The sequence below is a fragment of the Bos mutus genome, chromosome 9, assembly GCF_027580195.1.
Source record: "Bos mutus isolate GX-2022 chromosome 9, NWIPB_WYAK_1.1, whole genome shotgun sequence".
Taxonomy (NCBI): Eukaryota; Metazoa; Chordata; class Mammalia; order Artiodactyla; family Bovidae; genus Bos; species Bos mutus.
In genome coordinates, this window is record NC_091625.1 from 11765908 (window position 1) to 11775515 (window position 9608).

Here is a 9608-nt window from a genome sequence, read left to right on the forward strand (position 1 = left end):
ATCTGGTCCCATCACTTCATGGCAAACAGATGGGGAAAAAGTGGAAACAGTGACAGATTTCATTTTCTTGGCCTCCAAAATCACTGTGGATGGTGACTACAGCCACAAAATTAAAAGACGCTTGCTCCTTGAAATAAAAGCTATGACAAACCTCAGTTCAGTTCAGTTCAGTCGCTCAGTCGTGTCCGACTCTTTGCAACCCCATGAATCACAGCACGCCAGGCCTCCCTGTCCATCAACAATTCCTGGAGTTCACCCAGACTCACATTCATCGAGTCAGTGATGCCATCCAGCCATCTCATCCTCTGTTGTCCCCTTCTTCTCCTGCCCCCAACCCCTCCCAGCACCAGAGTCTTTTCCAATGAGTCAACTCTTCGCATGAGGTGGCCAAACTACTGGAGTTTCAGCTTTAGCATCATTCCTTCCAAAGAAATCCCAGGGCTGATCTCCTTCAGAATGGACTGGTTGGATCTCCTTGCAGTCCAAGGGACTCTCAAGAGTCTTCTCCAACACCACAGTTCAAAAGCATCAATTCTTCAGCACTCAGCTTTTCTTCACAGTGCAACTCTCACATCCATACATGACCACAGGAAAAACCATAGCCTTGACTAGATGGACCTTTGTTGGCAAAGTAATATCTCTGCTTTTGAATATGATATCTAGGTTGGTCATAATTTTCCGTCCAAGGAGTAAACGTCTTCTAATTTCATGGCTGCAGTCACCATCTGCAGTGATTTTAGAGCCCAAAAAAATAAAGTCTGACACTGTTTCCCCATCTATTTCCCATGAAGTGATGGGACCGGATGCCATGATCTTCGTTTTATGAATGTTGAGCTTTAAGCCAACTTTTTTACTCTCCACTTTCACTTTCATCAAGAGGCTTTTTAGTTCCTCTTCACTTTCTCCCATAAGGGTGGTCTCATCTGTATATCTGAGGTTATTGATATTTCTCCCAGCAATCTTGATTCCAGCTTGTGTTTCTTCCAGTCCAGCGTTTCTCATGATGTACTCTGCATAGAAGTTAAAAAAGCAGGGTGACAATATACAGCCTTGATGTACTCCTTTTCCTATTTGGAACCAATCCGTTGTTCCATGTCCAGTTCTAACTGTTGCTTCCTGACCTGCACACAAATTTCTCAAGAGGAAGGTCAGCTGGTCTGGTATATAATCAATCTGATTTCAGTGTTGACCATCTGGTGATGTCTAGACAATGTATTAAAAAGCATAGATATCACTCTTCCAACAAAAGTCTGTCTAGTCAAAGCTATGGTTTTTCCATTAGTCATGTGGTGGCTCTGATGGTAAAGAGTCTGCCTGCAATGTGGGAGATCAGTATTTGATCCCTGGGTCAGGAAGATCCCCTGGAGAAGGAAATGGCAACCCACTCCAGTATTCTTGCCTGAAAAATCCCATAGACAGAGGAGCCTGGCAGTCTACAGTCCATGGGGTTGCAATGAGGTGGACAAAACTCAGTGACTTCACTATGTACAGATGTGAGAGTTGGACCATAAAAAAGGCTGAGTGCCTAAGAATTGATGCTTTTGAATTGTGGTGTTTGAAAAGACTCTTGAGAGTCCCTTGGCTATTCGAGGTTTTTTGTATTTCCATACAAATTGTGAAATTATTTGTTCTAGCTCTGTGAAGAATACCGTTGGTAGCTTGATAGGGATTGCATTAAATCTATAAATTGCTTTGGGTAGTATACTCATTTTCACTATATTGATTCTTCCAATCCATGAACGTGGTATATTTCTCCATCTATTAGTGTCCTCTTTGATTTCTTTCACCAGTGTTTTATAGTTTTCTATATATAGGTCTTTAGTTTCTTTAGGTAGATATAAATACAAAAAACTTCGAATAGACAAAGCTATCTTGAGAAAGAAGAATGGAACTGGAGGAATCAATCTGCCTGACTTCAGGCTCTACTACAAAGCCACAGCCATCAAGACAGTATGGTACTGGTACAAAGACAGAAATATAGATCAATGGAACAAAATAGAAAGCCCAGAGATAAATCCATGCACATATGGACACCTTATCTTTGACAAAGGAGGCAAGAATATACAATGGATTAAAGACAATCTCTTTAACAAGTGGTGCTGGGAAAACTGGTCAACCACTTGTAAAAGAATGAAACTAGAACACTTTCTAACACCATACACAAAAATAAACTCAAAATGGGTTAAAGATCTCAACATAAGACCAGAAACTATAAAACTCCTAGAGGAGAACATAGGCAAAACACTCTCCGACATACATCACAGCAGGATCCTCTATGACCCACCTCCCAGAATATTGGAAATAAAAGCAAAAATAAACAAATGGGACCTAACTAAACTTAAAAGCTTCTGCACAACAAAGAAAACTATTAGCAAGGTGAAAAGACAGCCTTCAGGATGGGAGAAAATAATAGCAAATGAAGCAACTGACAAACAACTAATCTCAAAAATATACAAGCAACTCCTACAGCTCAACTCCAGAAAAATAAATGACCCAATCAATAAATGGGCCAAAGAACTAAATAGACATTTCTCCAAAGAAGACATACAGATGGCTAACAAACACATGAAAAGATGCTCAACATCACTCATTATCAGAGAAATGCAAATCAAAACCACTATGAGGTACCATTTCATGCCAGTCAGAATGGCTGCGATCCAAAAGTCTACAAGCAATAAATGCTGGAGAGGGTGTGGAGAAAAGGGAACCCTCCTACACTGTTGGTGGGAATGCAAACTAGTACAGCCACTATGGAGAACAGTGTGGAGATTCCTTAAAAAACTGGAAATAGAACTACGTTATGATCCAGCAATCCCACTGCTGGGCATACACACTGAGGAAACCAGAAGGGAAAGAGACACGTGTACCCCAGTGTTCATTGCAGCACTCTTTATAATAGCCAAGACATGGAAGCAACCTAGATGTCCATCAGCAGATGAATGGATAAGAAAGCGGTGGTACATATACACAATGGAGTATTACTCAGCCATTAAAAAGAATACATTTGAATCAGTTCTAATGAGGTGGATGAAACTGGAGCCTATTATACAGAGTGAAGTAAGCCAGAAAGAAAAACACCAATACAGTATACTAACGCATATATATGGAATTTAGAAAGATGGTAACAATAACCCTGTGTACGAGACAGCAAAAGAGACACTAATGTATAGAACAGTCTTATGGACTCTGTAGGAGAGGGAGAGGGTGGGAAGATTTGGGAGAATGGCATTGAAGCATGTATAATATCATGTATGAAACGAGTCGCCAGTCCAGGTTCGATGTACGATACTGGATGCTTGGGGCTGGTGCACTGGGACGACCCAGAGGGAGGGTATGGGGAGGGAGGAGGGAGGAGGGTTCAGGATGGGGAACACATGTGTACCTGTGGCGGATTCATTTTGATATTTGGCAAAACTAACACAATATTGTAAAGTTTAAAAAAAAAAAGAGAGAGTCCCTTGGACAGCAAAGAGATCAAACCAGTCAAACCTAAAGGAAATCGGTCCTGAATATTCATTGGAAGGACTGATGCTGAGGCTGAAGCTCCAAAACTTTGACCACCTGATGCAAAGAGTCGAGTCATTGGAAAAAACCCTGATGCTGGGGAAGACTGACAGCAAGAGAATGGGTGACAGAGGAAGAGATGGTTGGATGGCATCACTTACTCAATGGACATGAGTTTGAGCAAACTCCAGGAGATAGTGAAGAATAGAGAAGCCTGGCATGCTTCAGTCCATGGCATTGTAGAGTCAGACACCACTTGGTCACTGAACAACAACAATTACAGGGCAACCTATGACACCATCCTTTCCTAGGTCCTTCTCATCAGCATCTACTATGTATAGGGGGCGTGTTGCCTACGAAGGCACAAAGTTGAATAACACAAAGAATCTGTAGCAATCCTTAAGGTTGTTTATTTCACAATATTATGACCTTTTTTCTTTCTATCCCCCTTCCACTCTCTAATCTACTCCCAATTTTCAACAAAAGCCTCTATTTTCATCTTAGCATGGACATTTCTCCAGTTAACAGGTCTGAGTTTCAGACTCTTTGCAGGAAAACTTTTTAATGTCTCAGCATCTCAAGAACATGTCTAAAGGAAAAACATTATCACATATTCCCAAAGTCATCCTATTTCTGTTAGGCATTTTCTGAGTTTCTGATATTTGATTCATTCTTTTTTTGTAGATGTGAAATATATGCTTAAAATTTTTTTTTATTGATGGATAATTGCTTTACAGAATTCTGTTGTTTTCTGTCAAACCTCAACATGAATCAGCCATAAGTATACATATATCCCCTCCCTTTTGAACCTCCCTCCCATCTCCCTCCCCATCCCACCCCTCTAGGTTGATACAGAGCCCCTGTTTGAGTTTCCTGAGTGATACAGCAAATTCCCATTGGCTATCTATTTTACATATGCTAATGTAAGTTTCCATGTTACTCTTTCCATACATCTCACCCTCTCCTCCCCTCTCCCCATGTCCATAAGTCTATTCTCTATGTTTGTTTCTCCATTGTTGTCCTGTAAATAAATTTTTCAGGACCAATTTTCTGGATTTGTATATATGTGTTAGAATACAATATTTATCTTTCTCTTTCTGACTCACTTCACTCTGTATATTAGGTTCTAGGTTCATCCACCTCATTAGAACTGACTCAAACACATTTCTTCTTATGGCTGAATAACATTCCATTGTGTATATGTACCACACTTCTTTATCCATTCATCTGTCGGTGGACATCTAGGTTGCTTCCATGTTCTGGCTATTGTAAATAGTGCTGCAATGAACATTGGGATACATGTGTCTCTTTCAATTTTGATTTCCTCAGTGTATATGCCTAGGACTGGGGTTGCTGGATCATACGGTGATTTTATTCCTAGTTTTTAAAGGAATCTAAATACCATCTTTCATAGTGGCTATATCAATTTACATTCCCCCCAACAGCATAAGAGTGTTCCATTTTCTCTACACCCTCTCCAGCATTTATTGTTTGTAGACATTTTGATGATGGCCATTCTGACTGGTGTGAGGTGAATCTCACTGTAGTTTTGATTTGCATTTCTCTAATAATGAGCAATGTTGAGCATCATTTCATGTATTTATTAGCCATCTGTATGTCTTCCTTGGAGAAATGTCTGTTTAGATCTTTTTCCCACTTTTTGATTGGGTTGTTTGTTTTCCTGGTATTAAGTTGTATGAGTTGCTTGTACACTCTGGAAATTAATCTTTTGCCAACTGTTTCATTTGTTATTATTTTCTCCCATTCTGAGGGTTGTCTTTTCACCTTGCTTATAGTTTCCTTTGCTGTGCAAAACCTTTTAAGTTTAATTAGGTTCCACTTGTTTACTTTTGTTTTAATTTCCATTACTCTAGGAGGTGGGTCATAGAGGATCTTGCTTTGATTTATGTCATCGAGTGTTCTGCATATGTTTTCCTTTAAGAGTTGTATAGTTTCTGGTCTTACATTTAGGTCTTTAATTTCATTCTTTTACATGTAGCTGCTCAATGTTCCCAGCACCGTTTATTGAAGAGGCTGTCTTTGCCCCATTGCATATTCTTGCCTGCTTTGTCAAAACTAAGGTACCCATAGGTGCATGGGTTTCTTTATGGGCTTTCTGTATTGTTTCATTGGTCTATATTCCTGTTTTTGTGTCAGGACCATACTGTCTTGATGACTATAGCTTTGTAGTATAACTTAAAGTCAAGAAGGTTGATTCCTCCAGCTCCATTCTTCTTTCTCAAGACTGATTTGGCTATTTGGGGTCTTTTGTGTCTCCATGAAGGTGAAAGGGAAGTTGCTCAGTCCTGTCTGACTCTTTGCGACCCTGTGGACTGTAGCCTACCAGGCTTTTCCGTCCATGGGATGAATTGTGAAATATTTTGTTCTAATTCTGTGAAAAATGCCATTGGTGATTTGATAGGGATCACATGGAATCTGTAGCTTGTGTTTGGTAATATAGTCATTTTCACAATATTAATTCTTCCTACCCAGGAACATGGAATATCTCTCCATCTGTTTATGTCATCTTCGATTTCCTTCATTAGTGTCTTATAATTTTCTGTGTACAGTTATTTTGTCTCCTTAGGTAAATTTATTCCTAGATATTAATTCTTTTTGTTGCAATGGTGAATAGGATTGATTCCTTAATTTCTCTTTCTGATTTTTCATTGTTAGTATATAGAAATGCAAGTGATTTCTGTGTATTGATTATGCAACTTTACTAAATTAACTGATTCTCTCTAGCAATTTTTTGATACTATCTTTAGGGTTTTCTATGTACAGTATCATGTCACCTGAAAACAGTGAGAGGCTTACTTCTTCTTTTCCTCTCTGGATTCCATTTATTTATTTTTCTTCTCTGATCACTGTAGCTAGGACTTCCAGAACTATGTTGAATAACAGTGGCAAAAGTGAACACCCTTGTCTTGTTCCTGATCTTGGGGGGAATGCTTTGAGGTTTTTACCACTGAGAATAATGTTTGCTGTAGGCTTATTATATATGGCCTTTACTATGTTGAGGTAGGTTACCTCTACGCCCATTTTTTGAAGAGTTTTCATCATAAATGTGTGCTGAATTTTCTCAAAGGCTTTCCCTGTATCAATTGAGATGATCACATGATTTTTATTGTTCCATTTGTTAATATGGTGTATCACATTGATTTATTTGCATACATTAAGATTCCTTGCATCCCTGGAATAAACCCAACTTGATCATGGTGTGTGAGCTTTTTGATGTGTTGCTGAATTCTACTTGGTAAAATGTTGTTGAGGATTTTTGCATATATGTTCATCAGTGATATTTGCCTGCAGTTTTCTTTTTTTGTGTTGTCTTTGTTAGGTTTTGGTATCAGGGTGATGGTGACCTTGTAGAATGAGTTTGGAAGTGTTCTTTCCTCTGCAGTTAAAAAGAGAGAGAGAGAGTTTTAGAAAGATCTGCATTAGTTCTTCTCTAAATGTTTAATAGAATTCTCCTGTAAAGCCACCTGGTCCTGGGCTTTTGTTTTTTGGGAGATTTTTAATCACAGCTTCAATTTCCGTACTTTTAATTAGGGTTAGGGTTAATTGGGGTTGTTCATAATTTCTATTTCTTCCTGATTCAGTCTTGGAAGATTGAACTTTTCTAAGAATCTGCCTATTTTTTCCAGGTTATCCATTTTATTGACATATAGTTGTTCATAATGGTGCTGCTGCTAAGTCACGTCAGTCGTGTCCAACTCTGTGCGACCCCATAGACGGAAGTCCACCAAGCTCCTCTGTCCCTGGGATTCTCCAGGCAAGAACACTGGAGTGGGTTGACATTTCCTTCTCCAATGCATGAAAGTGAAAAGTGAAAGGGAAGTCGCTCAGTCGTGTCCGACTCTTAGCGGCCCCATGGACTGCAGCCTACCAGGCTCCTCTGTCCATGGGATTTTCCAGGCAAGAGTACTAGAGTGGGGGTGCCATTGCCTTCGCATACTAGTCTCTTATAATCCTTTGTATTTCTGCATTGTCTGTTGTAACCCCTCCTTTTTCATTACTAATTTGTTGATTTGATTCTTCTCTCTTTTTTTCTGATGAATCTGGCTAAAGGCTTGCAAATTTTGTTTATCTTCTCAAAAATGAACTTTTAATTTTATTAATCTTTAGTATTTTTCTTTCATTTCTTTTTCATTTATTTCTGCTCAGATCTTTATAACTTATTACCTTTAAAATTTTTTTGGTTTTTTTATTCTTATTATTCTTTTATTTTTATTCTTATTTTTCCAGTTATTTTAGGTTGTCTCTTTGATGTTTTTCTCATTTCTTGAGGTAGGACTGTATTGTTAAAAACTTCCCTCTTAGAATGGCTATTGCTGCATTCAAAATAGGTTTTGAGTTGTTGTGTTTCCATTGTTATTTGTTTCTAGAAATTTTTTGGTTTCCCTTTTGATGTCTTCAGTATCCTGTTGGTTATTTATAAATATGTTGTTTAATCTCAATATGTTTGTATTTATTACCATTTTTTTTTCTTATAATTGACATCTAATCTAATAGTGTTTGGAGAAGATGCTTGATACGATTCCAATTTTCTTAAATTTGCTAAGGTTTGATTTGTGACACAAGATGTGGTCTATCCTGGAGAATATTCCATGTGTGCTGGAGAAGAAAGTGTATTCTTATCATTTGAATGGAATGTTCTGAAGATATCAATGAGATCCATCACATCTAATGGATGACTTAAGTTGTGTTTCCTTTTAATTTTCTGTTTTGATGATCTGTCCATTGGTGTGAGTGGGGTGTTAAAGTCTCCTACTATTATTGTGTTACTGTCAATTTTTCCTTTTATGTCTGTTCAGTTCAGTCTCTAGGTTGGGTTCGACTCTTTAGAACCTATGGACTACAGCATGCCAGGTCTCCTTGGCCATCACCAACTCCTGGATTTATTGAAACTCATGTCCATAGAGCCAGTGATGCCATCCAACCATCTCATCCTCTGTCGTCCCCCTCTCCCACCTTCTATCGTTCCCAGCATCATGGTCTTTTCAAAGAGTCAGTTCTTCATATCAGGTGGCCAAAGTATTGGAGTTTCAGCTTCAACATCAGTCCTTCCAATGAATATTCATCACTGATTTCCTTTATGATGGACTGGTTGGGTCTCCTTGCAGTCCAAGGACTCTCAAGAATCTTCTCTAACACCACAGTTCAACAGCATCAATTCTTCAGTGCTCAGCTTTCTTTATAGTCCAACTCTCACATCCATACATGACTACTGGAAAAACCATAGCCTTAACAAGATGGACCTTTGTTGGCAAAATAATGTCTCTACCTTTTAAAAAGATGTCTGGGTTGGTCATAACTTTTCTTCCAAGGAGTAAGCGTCTTTTAATTTCATGGCTGCAATCACCATCTGCAGTGATTTTGGAGCCCCAAAAAATAAAGCCTGCCACTGTTTCCACTGTTTCCCCATCTATTTGCCATAACGTGATGGGACAAGATTCCATGATCTTAGTTTTCTAAATGTTGAGCTTTTAGCCAATTTTTATACTCTCCTCTTTCACTTTCATCAAGAGGCTCTTTAGTTCTTCTTCACTTTCTGCCATAAGGGTCGTGTCATCTGCATATCTGAGGTTATTGATATTTCTCTCAGCAATCTTGATTCCAGCTTGTGCTTCATCCAGCCCAGCATTTCTCACGATGTACTCTGCATATAAGTTAAATAAGCATGGTGACAATACACAGCCTTGGTGTACTTCTTTTCCTATTTTGAACCAGTCTGTTGTTTCATGCCCAGTTCTAACTGTTGTTTCTTGAACTGCATACAAGTTTCTCAAGAGGCAAGTCAGGTGGTCTGGTATTCCCATCCCTTTCAGAATGTTCCACAATTTATTGTGATCCACACAGGCAAAGGCTTTGGCATAGTCAATAAAACAGAAACACATATTTTTCTGGAACTCTCTTGCTTTTTCGATGATCCAGTAGATATTGGCAATTTGATCTCTGGTTCCTCTGTCTTTTCTAAATCCAACTTGAACATCTGGAAGTTCACGATTCATGTATTGTTGAAGCCTGTCTTGGAGAATTTTGAGCATTACTTTAGTAGTTTGTGAGATGAGTGCAATTGTGCAGTATTGAGCATTCTTTGG